We start from the raw sequence: 27,068 nt of genomic DNA on the forward strand, positions 1-27,068 counted from the left end.
ACAGCCAGAAAGAAGCAATTTAAATATCATGGAGCCACAGTCAGGATGGCTCAGGACCTATCAGCTTCAACATTAAAGGATTGCAAGGCATGGAATATGATATTCCAAAAGACAAAGGAGCTTGGATCCAAGAATCTATTGCCCATTAAAACTGATCACTTTCTTTCAGGGGAAAAGATGGACATTCAACGAAATATGGGTATTTCAAAGTTTCCTGATGAAAAGACCAGAACTGAATAGAAAATTCAATCTTAACATATAAGACTCAAGAGAAGTTTAAAAAGGTAAGCAGGGGAAAACAGTTATTCAATAAGGTTAAACTGTTGAAATTACTACACAGGAAATTAATACCTATAACTCTTGAGAAGTGTATATATATATATATATATATACACACACATATATATGTATATATGTATGTATATTAGGGCAGACAGAAGGATTATACACAGAAGGTATAAATATAAATTGTCTTTGATATGATAATATAAAGAAAATTAAGGGGTTAAAAGTAGTTTATGGTAAGAAGAGGAAGGTGGACATAGAATGGGGTGAATTACATCATATGAAGAGGTGAAAAAATCCTATTACAACAAAGAGAAAGAAGGGAGGGGTGAACATTGTTTCAACCCTACTCTCACTAGATTTGATTCAAAGAGGGAATAATATTTATGTTTATTTTGATAAAGAATATTAGCATATTATTTAGGGATGTAAAAGGGAAAGGGGAAAAGAGGGGACTGATAAAAGGCAAGGCAGAAGCAGGGGAGAAAAGGGTGAAGAAAATTGAGGGGCCTGATAAAAGGGAGGGCAGCTTGGGGGAGACAGGGGTAATAAGCAAAAGGTTAATGAGGAGGAATGGGGTGAAAGGAGGGGTGAAAAGTACAAAGGGGGCAAATAGAATGGAGGGGAATAGACAGCTAGTAATAATAACTGTGAATGTGTACAGGATGAACTCTGCCATAAAACTGAAGCAAATATCAGAGTGGATTAAAAAACAGAATCCTACGCTATGCTGTTTACAAGAAACATTTTTGAAACAGAGAGAGACACACACAGTAAAGGTAAAAGGTTGGAGCAGAATATATTATGCTTCAGCTATAGTCACAAAAGCAGGGGTAGCAATCCTTATCTCAGACAAAGCAAAGGCAAAAACAGATCTAATTAAAAGACATAAGGAAGGAAACTACATCTTGGTAAAAGGGAGTATAGATAATGAAGAAATATCAATACTATACATGGATGCGCCAAGTGGTATAGCATCCAAATTCTTGGAGAAGAAGTTAAATGAGTTACAAGAGGAAATAGACAGAAAAACTAAATTAGTGGGGGATCTGAATCTTTCCCTCTTAGAAATACAAAATCTAGCCACAAAATAAATAAGAAATAAGTGAAAGAGGTGAATAGATTACTATAAAAGTTAGACAAGATAGATGTCTAGAGAAAACTGAATTGGGATAGAAAGGAATATATTTTTTCTCAGAAGTACATGGCATATATTCAAAAATTGACCATGTATTAGGGCACAGAAACTTCATAGCCAAATGGAGAAAGGCAGAAATAGTAAATGCATCTTTATTATAACATGATGCAATAAAAATTACATGTAAGAAAGAGCCATGGACAGGTAGACTGGAACTTAATTGAAAACTTAATAATCACATTTTAAAGAATGAGTAAGTCAAAAAACAAATCACAGAAACAAGCAATAACTTCATCCAAGGCAAGGACAATAATGAGACAACATACCAAAATCTATGGGATGCAGCCAAAGCAGTCCTTAGGGGAAATTTTATATCTCTAATGGCTTGCATCAATTTAAAAAAAAGAAAGAGAAGATCAATGAATTGGGTGTGCAACTTAAAAAGCTAGAAAAAGAACAAATTAAAAACCCAAATTAAATACTAAATTAGAAATCCTGAAAATTAAAGGAGAAATTAATAAAATTGTAATCAAGAAAACCATAGAATGAACCAATAAAAATTAAGAGCTGGTTTTATGAGAAAATCAATAAAATAGATAAACCTTTGGTTAATTTGATTAAAAAATAGAAAGAAAACCAAATTACCAGTATCAAAAATGAAAGAGGTGATTTTACTACCAATGAAGGGGAAATTAAAGTAAAAATTAGGAACTATTTTGCCCACATCTATGCCAATAAACTTGACCATCTAAATTAAATGGATAAATATTTACAAAAATACAAATTGCCCAGGTTAACTGAAGAGGAAATAATATCCCTAAATAAGCCCATATTAGAAAAAGAAATTGAACAAGCCATCAATGCACTACCTAAGAAAAAAGTCTGCCCAACCAGATGGGTTTACAGGTGAATTCTATCAAACATTTAAAGAACAATTAATTCCAATATCATTGAAATTATTTGGCAAAATAGGTGAAGGAGTTCTGCCAAATTCCTTTTATGACACAAGTATGGTGTTGATAATAAAACCGGGCAGAGCCAAAACAGAGAAAGAAAATTATAGACCAATTTCCCTAATGAATATTGATGCAAAAATTCTAAATAAGATATTTGCAAGGAGATTACAGCAAGTCATCACCAGGATAATACACTATGACCAGGTGGGATTTATACAAGGAATGCAGGGCTAGTTCAACATTAGGAAAACTATAAACATAATCAACTACATCAATAAGAAAACTAACCAAAATCATATAATTATCTCAATAGATGCAGAGAAACCTTTTGACAAAATACAGCACCCATTCCTAATCTAAACATTAGAGGGTTTAGGAATAGGTGGTGCTTTCCTTTAAAAAGCAGTATCTACCTAAAACCATCAGCAAGCATTATATGTAATAGAGATAAGTTAGAGGTCTTCCCAATAGGTTCAGGGGTGAAACAGGGATGTCTGCTGAGAAAACTGGAAGATTGTATGGCAGAAATTAGGAAAAGACCAACATCTTACACCTTATATTAAAATAAGATCAAAATGGGTACATGATTTAGACATAAAAGGTGATACCATAGGTAAATTAGGAGAGAAAGGAATAGTTTACCTTTCAGATCTTTGGAAAGGAGAACAGTTTATGACCAAACAAGAGATTAGAAAATATTATGAAATGCAAAATGAATTATTTTAATTACATTAAATTTAAAAGTTTTTGTACAAACAGAACAATGTATCCAAAATAAGAAGGGATTCAGAAGCCTGGGAAACAATTTGTATAGCCAGTACTTCTGATAAAGACCTCATTTCTAAAATATATCCGGAACTAAATCAAATTTATAAGAATCCAAGTCAATCCCCAATTGAGAAATGGTGAAAGAAAATTAACAGGCAGTTTTCTTATGAAGAAATCAAGGCTATCTATTACCATATGAAAAAAATGTTCTAAATCACTATTGATTAGAGAGATTCAAATTAAAACAACTCTAAGGTACCACCTGCCACCTAGCAGATTGGCTAATATGAGAAAAAAGTGAAAATAATAAATGTTGGAGAAGCTGTGGAAAAATTGGAACATTAATGCATTGTTGATTAAGCTGTGAACTGATCCAACCATTCTGGAGAACAGTTTCGAACTATGTCCAAAGGGCTATAAAGCTGTGCATACCCTTTGACCCAGCAATACCACTATTAGATCTTTTCCCCAAAGAGATCATAAAAAAGGGAAAAGGACCCACATGTAGAAAAATATTTATAGCTGCTCTTTATGTGGTGGCAAGGAATTGGAAATTGAGGGGTTGCCCATCCATTGGGAAATGGCTGAACAAGTTGTGTTATATGAATGTAATGGAATACTATTGTGCTGTAAGAAATGATGAGTAGGAGGAGTTCAGAGAAACCTGGAAGGACTTGCATGAATTGATGATGAGAGAGATGAGCAGAACCAGGAGAACATTGTACACAGTATCAACAACATTGTGTGGTGAACAACTATGATAGACTTGTTTCTTCTCAGCAATACAATGGTCCAAGATAGTTGCAAAGGACTCATGATGCATAATGCTCTCCAACTCTAGGGAAAAAAAAAAACAAAAACAAAAAAACTATTGAATCTGGATGCAGATCAAACCATACTATTTCTATTGTTTTTGTTGTTCTTCTTTTTTGAGGTTTTTCCTTTTTGCTCTGATTCTTCTCTCATAACATGCCGAAATATGTTTATTGTGATCGTACATATATATCTTATATCAGATTACTTGTTTCTTGTAGAGGGGGGAGGGAGGGGAGGGAGACAAAAATTTGAAACTAGAAATATTATTTAAAAAGTGTTGAAAACGATCTCTAAATTTGACTGGAAAATAATAAAGTGTTTATATGGAAAAATAATAAATTGAATAATGGATCTTTGATCCCAACTGAAGAAAGAAAAGCTAAGTAAGTAATTAAGTAAATTGAACTGTCCTCAGTTTATGTTTGTTCCCCCCCCCCCTCCCCAACCACCACATCCCCTAAGTGACTTTGTCTAATGGAAAGAGTTTTGGATCAAGGTAGAAGATTATATTGAATCTTGCTCCTTCACCTGCCAATTCCTTTGCTGTGTGAACTTAGATATAGAATATCTCATTCATCCTTCTTTCAGTACACAGGAATGCAATGTATGTAAAATCCCCAGTACCCTTACCAAAGTTTCAGAACAATGAGAACTGAATTTATTAGTGGCTGTTTGTTAATTTTTTTTTATTTGTTTTTACAGATCTAGGATTTTATCAATGTAGGCAAGGTCTGGTGTAGAATCTCCTTCCAAAGAGTCAGAGAAACAATCTGTCCTTTTTTACTGTCTAAGATAGCTGCCTTGGCACTGAGGTTTAAAACGATTGGCCAGAAGTCGGAAAAATTGCTTGTCAGTTCTAATGAGGATTTAATTCGAGTAATTATTGATTCCAAAACATTTCTTCTATCCCATATGCCCTTGTATGTGTACACACTCACACACACACACAGATTATACTACTGACATATAATCAGTTGGACATATGTTTCTCCATTATATTTTATTTTTTGTTGTTTATTTAGCATTTTCTTTTCCCCAATTACATGTAAAAACAATTTTAACATCCATTTTCAAAACTTTGTATTCAAAATTCTCCCTTTAAGAAGGCAAGCAATTCAATATAAGTTATACATGTGTAGTCATGCAAAACATTTCCATATTAGTCAAGTTGTAAAAGAAAACAGATAAAATACTCAAGAAAAATAAAGTTTAAAAAAATCATGCTTCAATCTATATTCAAACACCATCAGTTCTTTCTTTAGGGAATGAATAGCATTTTTCATCATAAGTCCTTCAGAGTTATCTTGGATCATTGTATTGCTGAAAAGAGCAAAGTCATTCACAGCTGATCATCTTACAATATTGCTGTTACCTTATACAGAGTACATTTCACTTTGCATTAGATCATGTTAGTCTTTCCAAGCTAGTCTTTTTTAAAAGCAACCCCCTCATCATTTATTACAGCACAAGTGTTCCATCATAACCACATACCACAATTTTTCACCCATTCCCACATTGTTGGGCATCCTCTCAATTTCATATTCTTTGCCACCAGAAAAGAGCTGCTATAAATATTATATATGTATATATATATATATGTGTGTGTGTGTGTGTGTGTGTGTGTGTGTATTGTGTGCAAAGCACTGAGAATATACATAGAAAAGCAAAACATTCCCTCCTCCTTATCCATGTAACCCAAATACAAATAATCTCTCTAACCCAGTCCACAGAGACCTCATCTCTGCATTGGCAGATATTTTGCAAGTATCCCTCATAAAATGACTAAAATGCAGTTTTAATTTTTTTAATCTAGTTTTTAACAAAAGACATTCTATATCTCCATTCCTTACAGTTCCTGGTGCCTAAGGTCCTTCAAGTTCATGTGGAAAGAGCCAAGAAATAACAAGCAAGTAGATTATGGCTAAGATTATTTAAGATCTAGGTTATCATAGAGGATAAAGCACTGGACCCAGAGCCAGGAAAGACAAGTGTTCAAACATAATCTCATATACTACTAGTCATGTGCCCCTGGGCAATTCATTTAAAAGCTGTCTGCCTCAGTTTCTTCAACTGTATAATGAGGATAATAATATTATCTTGTGGTTAATAACTACCTTGTGTTTGTTGTGAATAACAAATGAAATAATATTCATTAAAAGTGCTTAGCATAGTGTCTGGAACCTAGTAGGTACTAAATAAATGTTTATTCTATTTCATTCTTCTTGACCAATACCAATATTGGTATATACCAAATACCGAGAGTGGTATTTACTAAAACTAATCTAGTGGTATTCCGTATCTGATATATTAATTCCAGATTGTGCTCTCAATCTTATTCAGCATTTATACTTGATCATCAAGATAGTTCAAATTTATTGTCTAATTTTGCTATTCTGGAAAGTTTTGCCCTCTCTTCCCAAGCCTTCGTTTGTTTCCTTTCACTAAGGGTGACTCATTAAGCCATCTTCCAGTAGATATGCCTTCCTGAAGTGGAGTTTGAGGAATCCAGGCTAGACTCTTATTTGATATTTGTAGTCCAGATTTGGAAAGATATCTTGGACTCTGTGGGACATTTTCTATAACTGGATCATATTCTCCCTACTTGTAGACTCTTTATCTGTTTGTTAAGTTCTACCAGTTCTGAGTACCTGGGAGATCTATTCCTTTCACACATGGTGCCACATTTGTCAATATTAAGATTTCATTTATAATTCTTATGAAAAGTTGAAGCAGCTTTAACGGTACCATGTATCTCATAGGAAATATACCTCTTGATCACAGACCTCCATAGTACTGTTTCCAATTTTTTTTTTAAATTAGGTTTCTTCATCTTACCCAGACTGGAAATTCAGGGCTACTTATAGGCTGATCAGCATAGCAGCTTTGACCTGCTCCATTTCCTACATCAGTCATTTTATCCCTCCTTAGGCCACCTGACGAACCTGAGGGTTCGCCATATTTATGCAAAATTCAGAGTGGGCACCCAGTTGGCATAGCACACTGTAGCTCTTAACTCCCAAGCTCAAGAGATCCACTGGCCTCAGACTCCCTTCTAACTGGGATTATAGGCATACACCACAACTCCACAGCAAATTATCTTATGTTAATTTGGTATTAAATACCTTCTCCTCAATGCTATGTGGTAGTTAGAAACTTCACATAAACCTTATCAGCAGTTTCTTCATCAACAAGTTGAAATATTTAAATCTTTGGGCCTAAAATAATTGTATTATCAATTCATGTACAAGAATTTGATCCCACTAACTCCAAATCTAGTGCTCATTCCACTGTACCTTATTGTTTCACATCAGAGGCATATCACAGAGAAAAGAAAACTGGCTCGAGCCTCGAATAATCTGGGTGCAAATCCCATGTTGTATACTAATTATCTGAGACCTTTGGAAAGTTGCTTAATTTCATTGGACCTCAGTATTCATTATCTGAAAAATAAGAGAATTGGACTCAATGATCTCTGGGTCCTTTTGAGCTTTACCTCCGTAATTTCATTATGTACTTAATAGATGTTCATTTAATTTATGAATGAAGAATTCCATCTTAGCTGCCTACAGGATGCAAAAGAAGAAAAAGTTAGACTACCTAAAAGTAGTTCTTAGGCCCTTTTTAATTTCAGAAACTTAATAGGAAACTTCTCCCTTTCAATGCATCTACTCCCGACCCTTCTCTTACAGAACAGAATTCATTTCATTGCACCTCATTGTTATTTAACAGTCTCTTGTGGCTCTTACACCTTCTCTGTGAAAGAATGATCAAAACAAGGAGTCAGTGTACAATACAGGCTCTGAGAGCTGTGCTCAGGATTTTAATAGGCCTGAGAAGTGAACCAGGAAAGGGCAATGTCAAAGAACATAGGGAAATTTGGCAGAGAACACCCACTTCTGTAATAATTATCTGACATTGTTGAATAATCGTTTGAGAGATAAGATGAAGGCAAGATATTACCTTCAATTTTACTTTTCTGTGACATGAAACTTTGTATTACATGAAACTTTCCAACTTAAGATCCTGACTCATAGCTAGCTGCATGTTTCATCTTTCCTTCCATTGTTGTAATTATGCTTCTAAAATTTCTACATGTGTCCCAAACCCCCAAAAGAAAGAACCTACATCTGCATTCTGGAACTTTCCTCAATGAAACATATAAATATCCTAAGTCTGTGCTGATCTAGACAAATTGAGCAAGCTAAAAATGTCCATTTCAAAACTCTCAAACTGGCTCAAGTAAGCATAAGATCAGAAAGTTCTATTTCTTTTTATTTTTTACTGTCCTTTATTTTATTTTGAATCAAATTTTCAAATCCACTCATGTTGATTTATTTCATTGTGTGTATTTTTTATTTTATTTTTTAATAATAATAAACATTTTTATTTAAAGTTTTGAGTTCTAAATTCTATCTCTCCTTCCCTCTCTCCCTTCCCTCCCCTCACTGAGGCAATAAGCAATCAGATTTAGGTTATACATGTGCAATTATGTAAAACATTACCATATTAGTCAATTTGTATAAGAAATCTTAAATGAAAGAAAAAAATGAAAGAAAGTGAAAAACAGCATGCTTCAGTCTGTGTTAAATCAATATCAATTCTTTCTTTGGAGGCAGATAGTATGCTTTATTATTAGTCCTTTAGGATTGTCTTGGATCATTATGATGAGTCTGAACATTGTATTTCTATAATGGGCCAGCTAGGTGGCATAGTAGACTAAGTACTGAACCTGGAATCAAGAAGGACTCAGTTCAGATCTGGCCTCAGACACTTACTAGCTGTGCAACTCTGTACAAGTCACTTAATCTTTGTTTGCCTCAATTGTCACATCTGTGTAACGATTGGAATGACACCACCTGCTGGAGACTTACTGTAGAAGAGTTCCACCCATGAAGCGAAGGTCTTTGAGGGCAAGACCAGGAGTCTTTTCTTTGGCATCAGGAAGTGACATGGGCTAGTGGGAGGAGGAAGGAAGAGACTGGCGCTCGCTCTGACGCTCTTTCCTGGGGACTCTGGCAGAGAAGGGAGCTAAAAATGTGCTCTCCCTTTAATAGATAGGAATCTAGGCCTTTCTCTCTCTCTTTACCAAATTCTTATTCTCCTTAATAAATGCTTAAAAGTCTAACTCTTGCTAAAGCTTATAATTTATTGGCGACCACTCATTAGATATTTTAGACAGACTACCTAGAATTTTAGCCCTTAACAGATGGCTGACCACGAAGAGGAAAGCTGAAGCTCAGTATTCTGATCTTCTGGTTGGGTAAGAAATTTCCCCTACCCTCTCCCTTTAACTGCTAAGTACTGGCGTACTGGCTGCGTTTTCCCTTTAAATTTTTTCAAATGGGCCTTTTAAACTCCCTAGTTACCCTATTTTTTATTTTAGTCTGTTTAACCAGACAAATGGGGGATAAGATCATGTTAATGATTTGTTTTTGTGGATTTTCTATTTTTCTTTTTATTTTTGTTAGAAGAGCCAGCAATGTACTCACACAAGGAAATATCTCCCCCTCTCCCAACCATGCTTTTTCAGAGAAACCTGAAGAGATTCCTGCAGCTTTTCCCAGTTCTAACACTAATTGTTGCTCTAATTTTGCATGCCTGGAGGCAAAGACCCACCCTCTTGAAGCTTTTAATCCCCTAGCACCTGGAGGCAAAGTGGGGGAAGAGGAATCCAGTCCTGAGTTCAAAATCAAGTCTGATTCAAATTGCACTGGTCCCTCCCCTCCTCTCCAGACCCCACCCTCTACTCCTACCATGGCCAAGCCCATTGATTCCCCTGCCATGGAAGTCCAGAGATCTGATGCGCATGCTCAACTTTCTCTAACTACATTTGCAGCTTCAGGCTCAGCCCTTCCCCAGCCTGGCTTTGCTTCTGAGACAACCTTAAAAAGCCCTTTAAATTCCAGATATGCTCGTTTTGTTCATAATTTTGCTAACCTGCTTTTGTCTTTAATTAGTAATCTTATAAAGCATTTGTATGGTGAAAAGCCCGACAGACAAGATAGAGGGGTTAAAGAAGAAAAACTTAAGCTGAATAAGAATGACAACCATCAACATAGTTCAAGACTCTGCTTCTTTTGCCATGGAAGGGTATATATTTTACAGAAATGTAGAAGTAAACAGCAAGATATTGATATGAGTATTGGGGATTTTAGATATCGGAATCAAAAGTGTTCTGAATTCACTCAGAGTAATAGTATCAGTTCAGAGGTTACATAGGATTTCTATGCTATTACATATACATTTTGAAATTCATGGTATGGGTTTATTTTCATAGAGATTTTCATGCTTTTGAGATTGTGTCTTATACTTAGTTTCTAAAACAAGGAGAATATTTGTAAAAGCTTTTTATAGTCATGTGATAAAGTTTATATTTTATAATACTCTTATTAATATTAAGTTCATATTCATTTAGATTTCCCTAGTTTGAATTTCATTGTCTTTTATTATTCCATGTGTATTTTCTTCTATTCATTCATCTATCTAATTTTGAAACATGGTTTTGATTTCATAATACAATGTTAATTCTAGGAGTATTGTGCTCCCATATTCTGAGTTGTTTGTTTTTGTTATTTTTTCTCAACTGATTATTTGATCAAACTCTTTAAAGCATTTCCCTGGCAAATTGGTTGCCATGGCAAGTGTAAATTGATTCTAGAAGTATTATTTTTGGTAAGCATATTCCAAAAAAAAAAAAAAAAGAGGGGAACATTTGTAAAAGTTTTCTTTTTTCAAAAAAAAGTTTTCTTTGAGATTCTGTTGTGCTTTAACTTGTATTTAAATATGTTCTGATTTTTCACAAAAGTAATTGTATACTAAGTAAAAAAAGGGTATTATTTGAAATTGTTGCATAATTATATATTGTGTTCTGAGTCAAGATGTATTCACATTTTTTGCAATCATTTATTATCCTCAATTTTTAAATCCATATGAGACCTGGATTATGGGAACTTATCATTTAAGACATTAATTGCCTTTATTCTGAGTTATCAGATGCCAGTTGGCCAAGATGCCATCCAATCAGAAGAGGAATACATGCAAGAGCAGACATGTGAACTGTCACATGAGGGGAGACATGCATGAAGTCAAGGTATGGCCAAGGGAACCGCTTTTGACAAATGTTGAGGTTGGATTCTCTTGGTTTAATATTTTATTTTATTTTTCCCCACAATATTGTACGGATGGCTGGAAGTATTGATCCCACCCATCTCACTTCTACACCTGGCTTCTATGCTCCCTCCTATATGCCTGTTGCCATGGACATCTCAATCCCATGCATCTGATTAAGTCTGACTCAGTTTCCTCCAATATGTTCGGTGGCATGGACATATATTCCATCCACCTATTTTAAGCCTGGCATACTGCATGGGCAGTACATATTGCTCAAGTGTGGGAATGCTCATATCCCATCATTTCTCTGTTCTTTTATGGTAACCCCCATAATTATCTCAGGTGTCATGATAAATACAGTGTTGAATTTGGCCTTGAAACCTGTTACCAATTATATTAGATTTTCTAATTTCTCATAATGGCATGAGGATAATTAGGTAGATGATGCAAAAAGTGATGAAACAAAGATAAAAATTATTTTAAAAAATTAATATCACAGCAATTGTCTTCTCAATTACTCTCCATAAGGGGGGACTATAATAATAATATAATTTTAAAGAATGGTTCAATTTTTGTTTTATTGTATGTTTCATGTGTTAACAACTAAGATTCTGTATTCCCTTAGACATGTTTTTGAGAACTTTCATTGTTTGGTTTGATTATTGACACAGCTATTTTAAAGTTGTATTAAGCTCAATTTTGTAGGAAATTTTCCTGGCTGATTACTAGCATTCACACATCAACCCCTGAAAAGACTTCCATTCCATGACTACACCTAGAGGACATCTGAGAAAAGACTTTTAGAGACTTTAAATGAACAGTTTTGTTTTGTTTTTGTTGTTGTTTTTTTTTCTCTTTTCTCTTTCTGTTATAATATACACCATCTGTAACATGTATTCTCTGCAGAGGCCCTCCCTTTGCAAGACCAATGTCAAAGTGTCGGTTCATGAGGACAAAAAATTGCCCCTCTGGACAAAACTTTCCTCTCTCCCTTTTCTATATTGTTAGTTAGCATAGGTTATTATATTCTGTTATTTTTGACTGTTTCATCAAGGAAACGTACCGTTTCTTGAAGAAACAAAGCAGGGAACTGTAACGATTGGAATGACGCCACCTGCTGGAGACTTACTGTAGAAGAGTTCCACCCATGAAGCGAAGGACTTTGAGGGAAAGACCAGGAGTCTTTTCTTTGGCGTCAGGAAGTGACGTGGGCTAGTGGGAGGAGGAAGGAAGAGACTGGCGCTCGCTCTGACACTCTTTCCTGGGGACTCTGGCAGAGAAGGGAGCTAAAAATGTGCTCTCTCTTTAATAGATAGGAATCTAGGCCTTTCTCTCTCTCTTTATCAAATTCTTATTCTCCTTAATAAACACTTAAAAGTCTAACTCTTGCTAAAGCTTATAATTTATTGGCGACCACTCATTAGATATTTTAGACAGACTAGCTAGAATTTTAGCCCTTAACATCTGTAAAATGAGGATTATCGAATCTATGTCCCATAGTTGTGAGGATAAAATGAAATCCTATGTTTAAAGTGCTTAGCACAGTATCTGGCATGTAGTAAGTACTATAAAAATGTTAGTCATTATTATTTTAGTAGTGATAAGTAATTCACAATGTACATTTGGAGGGGAAAAACTCCAACACTTGCCCTACATTCTTTTTCCCATAAGGAATTTGTATTGTCCTCTCATTAAGAAAACTGGAGCAATGGGTATTTAATCACAATGAAAGTCGCCAATGCATCAAATTTTCTCAGAACTATGTGATAACACTTTTAATAAAAGAAAGATACACAATTTCATATGTCTGACTTGAATAAAAATAAAATTTAAAAAATGATAATTAAATACTTAATGTGACCAAGCATTTTGCTAAGCTTTGAAAAAAACAAATGCAAAAAGTTAGACAATCTCTTCTCTCAAGCAACTCATACTCTGGAGAAAATGACATGTAAAATAAAGGTCAGCTGAAGAGCATATGGAAAGGAATGGAAGTCATAAGGATTTAGTATCAAAGGTCCATGAATTCTCAGGTTACATCAGTATGTTAGATGGCAATGACTGAGGGTATGGTGGTAAAACCAAGAGAACTTTAAAGTGCAGTGGCCATGGCTAGTGGTCCTCCATCTCACTTGAGGGAATAGAACTGATGATTTTCATATTGTCCATCTAGTGTGAACAGTCAAGTAGTCCAGATGGGGTCTCTGTAGCCTGGACTGGAGCAGAGAGGGTAGGGAAGGGAAAGGAAAACACCCCAATGGCACTATCTTCCCATCACCTAGTCCAGAAATAGAAAGGTGTTAATTTAGACTTTTGTTCATTCACTTTGAATCTAATGTTGCTTGAGAACTCATTCTCTCTCCTTGATTTATCATATCTGCCGTTCTCCTGATCACTCCCAAAATAGTGTTCCCAAAGTAACAACCTAATAAACTATGAATCTGGAACCTTCTCTGTGATGGTTGGATTGCCAGCTTTTGTCCCATTTCCAGCAGTGTTTGTAGGGCTTTTCTGGAGACCTATTGGAAGTTCAGAGCCATTTGCATGATTGAATAATAGTTCCTAGGGGATTCATGGGAGGTCAAAAGATAAAGGGGAAAAGGTAAAAAATATTCAGTTCTAGCCTCAAAGAGATTCAAGTAAGTTTCTGACCATCATAGGAGAAGGTAAAAAATAATAATAGCTAGCTTTTTTATAGTGTCTTAAAGTTTACAAAGCCTTTTAAATCCATTATCTTATTTAATCCTCACAACAACTTTGTGAGATAAGTGGTTCCTACTTTAAAGATGAAGAAATTAAGGAAGTGAGAAATTAGGTGACTGTGAAAGTCACACAATTCATATCTGAGGCAGGAATTAAACTCTAATCCCGTGTTTAATCTACTATGTGACTTAGTTTTTGTCTACAATGTGAGGCAAGAAAACATGATTAAAATTCTTTGCTTCTATCTCATATAGGATTAAGGACTGGGCATACTCCAGAGGAAAATATGAGTAATTCAAGTCTCATAGCTGACTAAGTGGCCCTTTTGGGTACCAGCCGAGCAGAAGTTATGGAGCTATTTAATAACAGAACTGATAATCAAACTGAAGAAAGTAGCTCAGGGGGTCTCACTCTAAAACAACAACATTCTCCTTAAATGGTAAAAGAGGCATCCACAAAAGTAAGGTGGACACTCAATGTATATCAAATGAGAAGCCCACAAATCAGGGAAAGAAAGATGAAGAATGTGACAGAGCATCAACAGGGGGTGGAACTACAACAGGCAATAATCATTGCAGCTTTCCAACTTCAACAGCATCAGATGGTGGCCTAAGCTGAATATTAACCCCCACACACAGAATCAATAGGATTTCATAGGTACATGGGATCATGAAATACTTAATACTTTTTTTTGGGGGGGGGTTGTTGTTATTGAGTCATGCCTGACTCTTCATGACCCCATTTGAGATTTTCTTGGAAAATATACTGAAGTGACTTGTCATTTCTTTTTCCAGCTCATTTTATTGATGAGGAAACTGAGGCACACTGGGTTAAATGAATTACCCAGAGTCACACAGTTAGTGAATGTCTAAGGCCAGATTTGAAATCAAGGAAATGAGTCTTTTTGATTCCACGACCCGCACTCCATCTAATAGGGGTAGGGGCAGGGGGAGAGAGGAAAGGTGAGAGACCAGGACCTTTAAAGAGATTTCTAGAATTTTAGTTCAAGCTAAGGATACTTCTTTAGTATTTTCAAGGATCTTTGTTCTGTCATGTATTCATTCATTCATTCATCTGTCTCTGTTCATGACTTCATTGAGTGAGTCAGTCATTCATTCAGTTAGCCTTGAGGTTTCAAACATGATTAATTTTGATCTTTTAAAAACGGAATTTAAACTCTTTTATTTTGAACATAAACACCAAATAGAATCAGCATTTGTATATACTAAGTAGAACATAAAAAACACAATAGAATTTTATATGAAACTGACAGTTTGTATTAAATACACCTTGATATTTTTTTTTAAGAATATAAGATCAACCTGTAGTTTTAAATGCTATCCTCCTTTCTTGGCCATATTTCTGACTTCCCTACTATTCTTTTTCTTCATTAAAATGTTTTAGACTATAATTTGTCTGCATTTCCCCCATCCCATTCCTGGCCTTTTCAGCAACCCACATACTTCTATTCAAACCAGTATAGAATTTGTTAAGGGTTTCAGGAAATGTCAGGTATGACTTCAATAGATCTCAACTGTGGAAGTGGAATGAAACAACAGAGTAATGGAGTTTCCAGCTCTAAAAGGGCTGGATGCAGAAGAGAGCTGACCCTGAGAAGTAAGCGAGTGCTTGGCCCATGCCATGAAGCTGTGAGAAGTAGACTCATGAATTCAGGAAAGTGTGGCTTCCATGATACAGAGCTGACAGCCTCCCAAAATCTTTCCTCAACATAGAACAAGAACTTCCTAGCAAGATGTTTCCTTCCTCACCCACAAGTGTGAATGAAAGGCTCTGTAAGGGAAACTGAACATTTTTCTATTGCTCAATTTCTCTTGGTCCAAATAAAGGCATTGTCATTTGATTTTTGATTCCTGACTCCTTTAGAAGAAAATGCCCTGGATGAAGGTTTAAACAAAATATTAGCCCATGTGCATAATAGTGCTATTCTAGGAGTTTAATGAAATATATTTCCCCTAATATATCCAGCAGAATAATTATAGAGCAAGAGGCACAAATACATGTATTCAACATCACATTTAGTGTCAGGATAAGTAGTGTTGTGTTATAAATTTCATTAACATGTTACCTTATGATAAGATAGATAATGATGGTATATTATACATTATGTTACATTTAATGATGATATGTTGCATTGTGTTGTTATGTTTTATTGACATAACAGGAGTAAGATGAGAGCATGTCAAGAATTATTTGGGTGCTGTGCAGCAAGCACACATTTGTGCAGTTATGAACTATGTGGACATTTACCATGAGAAATGAGGCCTCTAAAGTAGTACCTGATTGAATTTGGGCTGATTTCTCTCTTCTGAATTTCCACAAGGTATTATGTCAAAGGTATGGGAAATGATGTCATGGAAAATATAGAGGTAAAAAGGAAGTTGAAACTAGTTCATGTAAGAAAAAAATAAGAAGAAACAAAAAATAAGAAGGGGCCTAAAATCAAGGAGTTGTCTAGAAATAGAACTGCCAATAAATAAGGTGAGTGAGCTACAAGGCAAACTCTAATAAGGGTAATCAAAAAAGTCATGGAAACTGAGTACTGCATAGAGGTTGGGGGTAACTGTAGATCAGGGTGAAGCCAGAAGCAAGAAGCAGGTATTGAAGGGTGCTAAAATTTGACCTGTTTTCTTCAGTCTTTAGTTAAGAGCCTATAATGGAGAAACATCTGTCTGACTCTTATAGAGAATCAATTAATTACTAAGCAATCATGGATTAATCACCTATTATGTGTCAGCGGAAGAAGTAAATTAGTGTTTGATGCTCAGATGATCATCAAGGGAGGTAGGAGGCACAGTGGATAGACCACTGGGCCTCCAGTCATGAAGCCCTGAGTAAAATGGGTATAATAACACCTAGCTCACAAGGTTGTTAAGATCAAATGAAATATTTGTAATTTTGTAGCACATCATATTTCCTATACAAATTATAATTCCCTCCTTCCCCTTTCTGGTGATCAGAGTTACTTTGAGTCTGAAGTACATGACTATTCAAGGAGCAATGACTGACATTAAGGGCTGAAACCATTATCATTTCTTATTTTGGTTCTAAGAGTCAGTGAATTGATGATGATATGTTAGCCTTTGCCATTTCCAGCTAGTCAAAAAAGTTTTTAGTTTATCCTACCTCTCAAAAAAATAATTAAATACTTCCAACAAAATATTACCTTCCTAAAAGCTTAGTTTGCCCAGTTACTCAAAAAGTGGCCTCACCAATCCTGACCAATAAACACTCAGTTCAGTATTCTTTCTTTTAGAATAGCTCCAAGGTATTCTTTATAAGGGGAAAAGAACAAAGGAAAAACCAGTAGTTATGTCACTTACTAGCTATTTGATCTTAGACAAGCTGCAAATTTTCTGAGCTTTTAGTATTCAGAGCCAAAAAGTGGGAATAATACTATCTGCTTCATCTACTGTACAAGGTTATACCTGGGATGAAATAGTCTAATGGATTTGAGGTATCTTATGTAAAAAAAAAATTATCTAGCTAATCTGAAAAATTATAGAACTGTACTGATATGAAAAATTATATCCATATGAAACATTATAAGTTTAGAAAAATTATATTTGGGCCTTAAGTTCTGCCGTGGTTGCCATTCAAATGTAAGAATATTTTAGCTAACTTGGGGCTAATTTGGCTAACTTGGGGACTAATCTGTGGATGACTAATTTAGGGATGTTTGACTGGCTGGCTATCTGACTGCTATTAATTTAGTATGGGCCATTTAAAAATTTCTCCACACTGCTCCCAAATTGATAAGCAAACAATTAAGAAGCCTCTTAATTAAATAACCAAAGCAGAATTTATTTATAAGAATCACTATAAATGATAAGGGTAAAGAAATGCAAATTATACAACCTGTCTGCTTTTAATACAATAAGGGCCCACTGCCTCTTGCCTTATGGTGTGCTCCAACTTTCACTTTCTCCAACTTTGCTTTCACTGCTCAGCTCCTTTCTTCTAACTCCAAGCCTGTTTCACTTTGTTGACCCCCATGAAAAGCACCTTAGCATCCTCACCTCTGTATTGCCAAACCCCTGGCATCTCTAGCGTCCCTTTCTCACTGACCTCTCTATGTCTCTAGCCTTCTGGCATTCTTTCTCCTTGCTCTTAACCTTTTCTCCATCCCCATTAGCCCCTCTCTTTACACAGCCTCAGTCTCCTTAGTGCCCTTGAAGCAGCCCCACTTCTGTCCATCCTCTTAATCTTCTGGCCTCCTTGCATCCTCCTAGTCCTCTGGTGTCCCCCCCTCACTGTCTTGCTAGCTCTCATATATATGTGTGTGTGTGTGTGTGTGTGTGTGTGTGTGTGTGTGTGTGTGTGTGTGTGTGTTCCTTCTCTCCCCTCATACCTCAAGCTCTCTGCGCCCCCACACATGCCAAGCTAATCCGCCAGCCCCACTAGGGCTGTACCCAGTGGTGTTTGAGGGGCCCATGCCCCATGCTGTGCACCTGGGACCTCCACGCGGGCTATGCTAAGGCCTGGCAGGACAAGCCTGGGATTTCCAGACAGTTCCCCTCAGGGCATAGGGAGCTGGGGCTTTTTTTTCCCCCAACTGTCTGACCTGGCATCCTGAAAAGCCCATGGAGCTTTTTTGGCTCAGCTGAAGTGGAGGAGGAGGGGAACCAGACTGTCACACAGAAAAAATCGCTGAGAGCCTAAAGCTTTTTAATCTCAGCCCAAAGGCAGGGTCCCCAAATTGTAATGAATTCCCACACTTATAAACTGTATCATGATACAAAATATAAAGTAAAAAAAAATAATGTATACACCCGTATATGCCAGGCACTGTGCTAGGCACTGGCAAAACAAAAACAAAAACAAAAGAAAAATAGTCCATGCTTTCCTGGATCTAATATTCTATTAGGAAAGAGGAATTTAATACATATGGGAATAAGTAATTACCAGGCAAAAACAGTAAGTACAGTGTAGTTGACAGAGAACTGGCATTGGGGTCAGGAAGACCTGCATTTTAATTTTGCCTATAATATCTACTGTATGACTTTAGGTAAGTCACTTAGCTTCCCAATGATTTACATAACTCCCCAAGGCTATAAGTTTCTGAAAGTACCATTCAGCATTGGTAGAAGGAGTGTCCTCATTGGTAATCCTCGATACCAATGAAATTATAAATTCAGTCCTGTCACAGGCAAAACAAGTACAAATGAGGTGCAAGAGGGAGTGAGCACTTAGAGTTCAGAGAATGGAGAAACATATGTAGTAAGAGCAACCTAATGTGTGCTTTGAAGAAAACTAGGGATGCTACAAAGTGAAAATGAAGAAAGTGAATTTCTAAGCATAGGGTATCCCTCATCTATAAAAGCATGAACATGAGCCATGGAATGTCACGTGTAGGGAAAAGTTAATAGGCCAGTTTGACTGGAGAATATATGAAACCAAATCTATGAAATGAGACTAGAAAAGCAGACAGGCTTCAGATTGTAAAAAATGTTCATCTTCAATAATTAACTCATATGCTCCCAAATAAAGTGGGGGGAGGGGAAAATGTTTGTGAGTGATATGGTATTGGGGCAGCAAGGTGGTGATAGGGCAGTTAGGTGGTACAGTGGATAGAGTTACAGGCCTGGAGTCAGGAAGACATCTTCCTGAGTTGAAATATGGCCTCAGATACTTACTACTGTATGACCTGGGGCTACTCATTTAAACCTGTTTAACTCAGTTTCTTCATCTGTAAAATGAGCTGGAGAAGGAAATGGCAAATAACTCCAATATCTCAAATGGGGTCCCAAAGAGTCAGACATGACTGAAAAAAGATCTGAACAACAACAAAATGGGAGATAGAGAAAGAAATTGCAAGGGCCATTTATCTGCATCGAATATTTTCTGATAACTTCATAGCCTATTTGTATAAAAAAAGTACTTGGGGAGTTGGAGTGGAGGAACTCAAGGATACCTAATTTGTAGAACAGTAGCTACACCTATAAAATGGGAATAATAAAGCAAGTGGGAGTAAATCCAGCCCACTCACAGTCAATCAGAGAGAAAAGTGAAATAAAGGATGGTACTGATTCCCATGCTCAGGCAAATTCAGTTTATTCTCTGTCAAAACACATGTTTGCTCTAGTGATCCTCTGAAGCTATCATGCTTGTATCTTGCAATTAATTCCTTTCTCAACCATCTGATCACTGTGTCACAGATTCAGACATAGTTATTGAAAGGTATATTGTCATGACTGGTTTACTATGGGCTCAATTCTCCTTACCTTCCTTCCTCATCTCCACTTCCATTCCTCCTGATTACTCTAAAAGAATTACCCTCTAGTTTACTAGTTTCTAGTTTCAAGAAACAATAACCTAACAAATAGTTTTTGTTGTTGTTCATTTATGCTGTGTCCAACTCCTCATGACCCAATTTGGGCTTTTCTGTTGGCAAAGATATAGAAATGGCTTGCCATTTCCTTCTCCAGCCCATTTTACAGATGAGGAAACTGAGGCAAACAGGGCTAAATGACCTTCCCATGGTCACATACCTCCTAAATGTCTGAGGCAGTATTTGAACTTGTGTCTTTCTGATTCCAGCCCTGATACTCTATCCAATGTGGCACCAAACTGTCTCTATAAATAGTAGTCCTTTAAAACTGTAAACAGGATGAGTGTACAGCCAGATGCACATTATAATACTTAGGACTGAAGCAAATATAATTTCCCATTGTGGCTTTAAGAAATGTTATTTGAATTGTACGAAGTAAATACTACCATTAGGAACTTCTTTCAGGAACATCACTTCGTGTGATGAATCTGTACACCTTCCCCTCCACATCAGTATGAAGTCAGGATTAACATACTCAGTATCAGAAGACCTGAATTCTAGTCTCAGATCCAACATTTATAGTTTGTGACCTTGAAAGAGTTACCACTTCTCTAAGCTTAGAATGATAAGAATGGAGTAAAATATGCCTGTGTACTTTACCCTCATGAGAGAAGGAAGACAGTTGTCATTGTCAATCTTTCCCTGCTTTATTTAAGGGTAGGGTTAATTAACCATCCTGCTAGGGTACCTGATTCCTTACCCTTCCATATAACTCAAGCTCCTCGATTCCAATGACTGTTTTATTTTTGTCTCTATATTCCCAGGATATAGCACAGGACCTGAAAAGAGATTAGAAACTATGACAGTGTAGAATTTTTGTGAATAGTATAGAAAGTGGAGCAAGCAAGTGTAAGGACCATTTGCCTGCACTGAAAATCTTATCATTACTTCTTGGACTTTTTGTTTTGTTTTTGTTTTGTTTTGTTTTTTGTTTGTTTGTTTTTTGATGAGGCAATTAGGGTTAAGTGACTTGCCCAGGGTCATACAGCTAGTAAATGTCAAGTGTCTGAGGCCAGACTTGAATTCAGGTCCTCTTGAATCCAGGGCCAATCCTTTATCCACTGCTCCACCTAGCTTCCCTTACTTCTTGGGCTTTTTGTAGAAAAAAAGTACAAAGTACATGGGGAGTTAGGGAAGGGAGACTCAAGGGTACCTAGTATGTGGTACAGAAGCAACATCTATACACTGGGAATAATATGCTGTATACTTCACAAATTTATTGGTATGATTGAATGAAATGACATAAAACAAGTGTTTTGTAACTATGAAACATATAAAATCATCTTTGTTAGTAATAGCTAATATTAATTTTCATAAGTTCCTTCCATTTAACTATATCACAACTGAATTAATTAATGTTTATTTTAAATTAGCATTGAAGGAACTTTCTTTTCCTATTAGGAAATGTGTGATAAACACACACACACACACACACACACACACACACACACACACACACACATACAAAAGGATTTTTAAAAATCTATTCAGTAATTGGAAAGTATCCATGGGACAGCGAAAATAACACCTCAATTACCTCTAATGACTTTCCTATACTTTCTCTTAGGCATCAACTATTTTAAGCATAGTTAACTTCAGAGTAAGTCTTCTCTCAGTGATCACTAATTGGAAGATCCTTTGTCTAATGTAGATGTCATTTAATTAAAATGTTATTTCAGATTTTTAACATTTGGGGCATAAGACATATAAAGAAAATATAGAAATGTTCCCAGATACAAGAAAGGATACAGAATAGAAGACTGGGAGACAATTGAAGGCCTATTTCTGCAATATCTCCTTAGTTCTAAGTTTTACTAATTTCACACAATAAAGGTCTCATGCAATAAAATCTTTACTTTTAATTTTAGTTAAACCTCTTGAGAAAGACAGCAGACAAAAAGAATAATCTAAGTGATCCCAAGTCATCAACTCATGAAAAAACAATAGCTATGTGCATGGAACCATACTAGATACTGGGTATACAAAGATGTTAAAATAACACAAACTTTCCACTCAAGAAGCTTACTTCCAGTCTAATTTGGCAAGGTGAGGGGAGTGAGAATACAGCTGAAGTTGATACACACATATAAAATCATCTGATAGAAGATAGAACATAATGAGGCAAAAGAGAAATTTTAAAAAATGTTCTAGGAAATAAATATATATATATACATTTTATTGATGTGTTTGTTTTGATTTTATACTACATTTACAGATTACTGTTGTTTCATTAGAGATCTATTATAACAAAGTAAAAGGGTTAAGTAAGCTACCAAAATAGTGACTTCATCCAACATACACATCCCACTACCTCTCAATTTTTATTTTTTTACTTAACAGAAATTTATTTTCTCCCTCCCCCTTAATTAGAAAAGCTTCCTTGTAACAAATATTAATTATCAAGCATAATATTTGTTGTATTATATCTACTATACATACATATCTATATAGATACCCATATTAAATGTATATTTATGTATGTGTATATATGTGTATATGTAAAATCTGTCATGTCTCTGTAATGAATAGTGTATTTCATAAGTGATCCTCTGTAATCATGAATGATGGACAGCTATATAGAGCAATGAATAGAGTGCTGGGCCTGGAGTATTAAAGACACATTTTCCTAAATTCAAACCTGGCCTCAGATATTTACTAACTGTGTGACCCTGGGTAAGTCACTTAATACTTTTTATCTCTGTTCTTAATATGTAAAATGAACTGGATTAAGAAATGGCAAACCACTCCAATATCTTTACCAAGAAAAGCCCAAATTGAGTAACAAGGAGTAAGACATGACTGAAATGACTGAATAACAAGCATTGATCATAATTCAAACAACTTTTTTTTTGGGTGGGGACAGGGCAATGAGGGTTAAGTGACTTGCCTAGGGTCACACAGCTAGTAAGTGTCAAGTATGTGAGACTGGATTTAAACCCAGGTACTGCTAAATCCAGGGCTGGCGCTTTATCCACTGCGCCACCAACTGCCCCTCAAACAACTTTTAATGTGGTTTATCTTTATGTTGTTGTTATTGTATAATGAGTTTTCCTGCTTCTGTTCATTTCATTCCTCATTAATTTATGCCTTCACAATTGTTCATTTTTATATTCAATCAATCGGTAAATATTCATCATTGCTCTTATAATATGAATCACTCTAATTATGTTCACTTCTCTCTATATCAGTTCATTTGAGTACTTCTCTAGGTCATAGATTTCTTTATTTCTTACAGAACAACCGGATTCCAACACATTTATATACATAACTTAGTCAATAGTTCCTCAGTTGATGAGTACCACTGCAGTGTCCATGTCTTTTGCTACCTCAGAAAGAGCTGCTATAAATAATTTTATACAAATAGGTCCATTTCCTAATATGGTAAAATTATTGGAATTTGACTGACTCATTCAGAGGGGCCACACCTGGCCTGCCCTAAAGTGACATATGCTAGTGAGGTCAGAAGGAGAAACCACTCTCCATAGGCAGTTTTTGAACAACCTCACCTTTTGGAGGAGGAAGATTAGGGGCAGCTAGGTGGCACAGTGGATAGAGCACTGGCCCTGGAGTCAGGAGTACCTGAGTTCAAATCCTGCCACAGACACTTAACACTAGCTGTGTGACCCTCAGCAAGTCACTTAACCCCAATTGTCTCACTAAAAAAAATTAAAATTAAAAAAAAAAAAGATCTCATCAGCCATAGTACCCCATCACTATCCTCCATCTCTTTGATTTTCATGTGGCTATACTATTTTCAGAGTTTTCTGACTGTCTTCTCCATTGAGTCTCCAAGTGAGGTACTTCCTTACCCTACACTACATTTTTTTCTGCTTCATTTTGTGTATAATCTTCCTCTATTAGATAGTGATCTCCATAAGTGCAGGGACTGGGTTATTTTTTTTGTTTTTTTTGTACTTATGTCCCTAGCAAATTAGCATGGTGTCTGGAACTTAGTAGGTATTTACTGAATGTTTATCAAATTGAAATATTGAATAGCATTTTCTTACTATTATATATTGTTTATTTGATTAGAGAATATATGCCAGGAGTAAAAATAATGCATACAGCATCTCATTTAATCATTCTTATTTGTTTTGTGAAGAGGTAATTCCATTTTACGATGGTTTCATGACAGAGGCTCTGAAATATAGCAAGGTCCAAAAGGATGCAGAATATGTCAACCAGCATATACCTTGACAACAAAACTGTGTTGCCCCATAGACAAAGGAGAGCCAAAACTCATTAGTTTCTAAAAGGTATAGTGAGGTCTGTAATTACAGAGATTCTCCATAGAAGAGTTCATTTGCAAAATAACCAGTTAATTCTGGAATTTCCCAGAATCATAGTGATTTTTATTGAATAGGATCAGCTGAGTGGCTACTGAAGGCAATTTGCAATTAAATGAATGAATCCATGAAAGTGGATGAAGTTATCAAAATGCCTGGCAGTGGTATATCTGGGTCAAAGAACATATACTATTGATAACTTTTTCATGCACACTTCTAAAATGCTTTCCAGATGCCCATTATCACCCCTACTATTTAATATTGTACTAGAAATGTTAGCTATAGCAATAAGAGAAGAAAAAGGAATTAAAGGAATTAGTATAGGCAAGGTGGAAACATAACTTTCACTCTTTGAAGATGATATGATGGTATACTTAGAGAATCCTAAAGAATTAACAAAAAATTGCTTGAAACAATTAACAACTTTAGCAAAGTTGGAGGATATAAAAAACTCAAATAAATCATCAGCATTTCTATACATGACCAACAAAGCTTAGCAGCAACAGATAGAAAGAGAAATTCCATTTAAAGTAATGGTAGACAATATAAAATACTTGGGAGTCTACCTGCCAAGACAAACCCAGGAACACTATGAACACAATTACAAAACACTTTTCACACAAATCAAATCAGATCAATGTAATTGGAAAAATATCAGTTGCTCATGGATAGGCCAAGCTAATATAATAAAAATGACAATTCTACCTAAATCAATTTACCTAGTCAGTGTCATACCAATCAGACTACCTAAAATATTTAATAGAGTTAGAAAAAATAATAACAAAATTTATCTGGAAAAAGAAAAAGTCAAGAATATCAAGGGAACTAATGAAAAGAAATATGCACAGGAAGGTGGGCTAGCCATACCAAATTTGAAGCTATACTATAAAGTGGCAGTCATCAAAACTATTTGTGCTGACTAAGAAATAGAGTGGTGGATCAATTGAATAGGTTAGGCACAGGAGACACAGCATTAAATGACCATAGTAATCTATTGTTTGATAACTGCAAAAACTTCAGCTTCTGGGATAGGAACTCAGTATTTGATAAAAACTGGGGGGAAAACTGGAAGATAGTATGACAGAAACTAGGCATTGACCAACATTTTACACCTTATACTGAAAAAAGGTCAAAATGGGTTCAAGATTTAGACATAAAGGGTGATACCATAGATAAATTATGAGAGCAAGGAATAGTTTACCTCTTAGATCTATGGAGAGGAAAACAATTTATGTCCAAACAAGAGATAGAGAATATTATGAAACACACGATGGAAGACTTTGATTACATTAAATTAAAAAGGTTTTGTACAAACAGAAGCAGTGCAGCCAAAATTAGAAGGGAGACAGAAAACTGGGAAACAATTTTTACAGCCAGCATTTCTAATAAAGGCTTCATTTCTAAAATATATAGGGAACTAAAGCAGACTTATAGGAATGGAAGTCATTCCCCATTTGAGAAATGGTCAAAGGATATGAACAGGCAGTTTTCTGATGAAGTCAAAGCTATCTATTGCCATATGAAAAAATGCTCTAAATCACTATTGATCAGAGAAATGCAAATTAAAACAACTTTAAGGTACCACCTGACACTTATCAGATTGGCTAAGATGAGAAAAAAGGAAAATAATAAATTTTGGAGAAGCTGTGGAAAAATTGGAACACTAATGCATTGTTGGTGGAACTGTGAACAACCATTCCAGAAAGCAATTTGGATCGATGCCCAAAAGGCTATGGGACTGTTCATATCTTTTGAGCCAGGGGTACCACTGCTAGGTCTGTATCCCAAAGAGACCATAGAAAAGGGAAAAGGAGCCACATGTACAAAAATATTTATATCTGCTCTCTTTGTGATGGCAAAGAATTGGAAATCAAGGGAATGCCCATCAATTGGGGAATGGCTAAACAAGTTGTGGTATACGAATGTATTGGAATACTGTTGTGCTGTAAGAAACAATGAGCAGGAGGAGTTTAGAGAAACCTGGAAGGACTTACATGAACTGATGCTGACTGAGAGTAGCAAAAGCATAAGAACATTGTACATAGTAACAGTAACATTGTGTGATGAACAATGGTGATAAGCTTGGCTCTTCTTAGCAATGCAATGATCCAAAACATTTTCAAAGAACTCATGATAGAAAACATTCTCAAAATCCAGAAAAAAGAACTGAATTATGATTGCAGATTTAACCATACTGTTTCTACTTTTGTACTGTTTTATCCTTCTTTTTTGAGGTTTTTCTCTTGTGCTCTCATTCTTCTTTCACAAGATGATTAATGTATAAATATGTTTAAGGTGATTGTACATATATAACCTATATCAGACTACTTTCCATCTTGTGGAGGAGGGATGCAAGGGAGGTTGGGAGAAAAATTTGGAACTGAGAATCATGTGAAAACAAATGTTGCAAACTATCCTTATATGTAACTGGAAAATTATTATTTAGTATTGTATTAAATACTTTAAAAACAAAGAAATGAAAAACTTCAAAAAATAAAATGCTTTCCAGAATGGTTGTAATCATTTATAAGTCAGAACATTGGAAGACACTAGCATTTGGGAGGTAGTAGGGAGAATAAAAACAGAGAAAAGGGTATTGAAAATGACCAGTAAAATAGGTAGGAAGAGAATGAGGACTGAATACTATCATGAAAATT

The sequence above is a fragment of the Dromiciops gliroides genome, chromosome 4 (genome assembly GCF_019393635.1).
Source record: "Dromiciops gliroides isolate mDroGli1 chromosome 4, mDroGli1.pri, whole genome shotgun sequence".
NCBI lineage: Eukaryota > Metazoa > Chordata > Mammalia > Microbiotheria > Microbiotheriidae > Dromiciops > Dromiciops gliroides.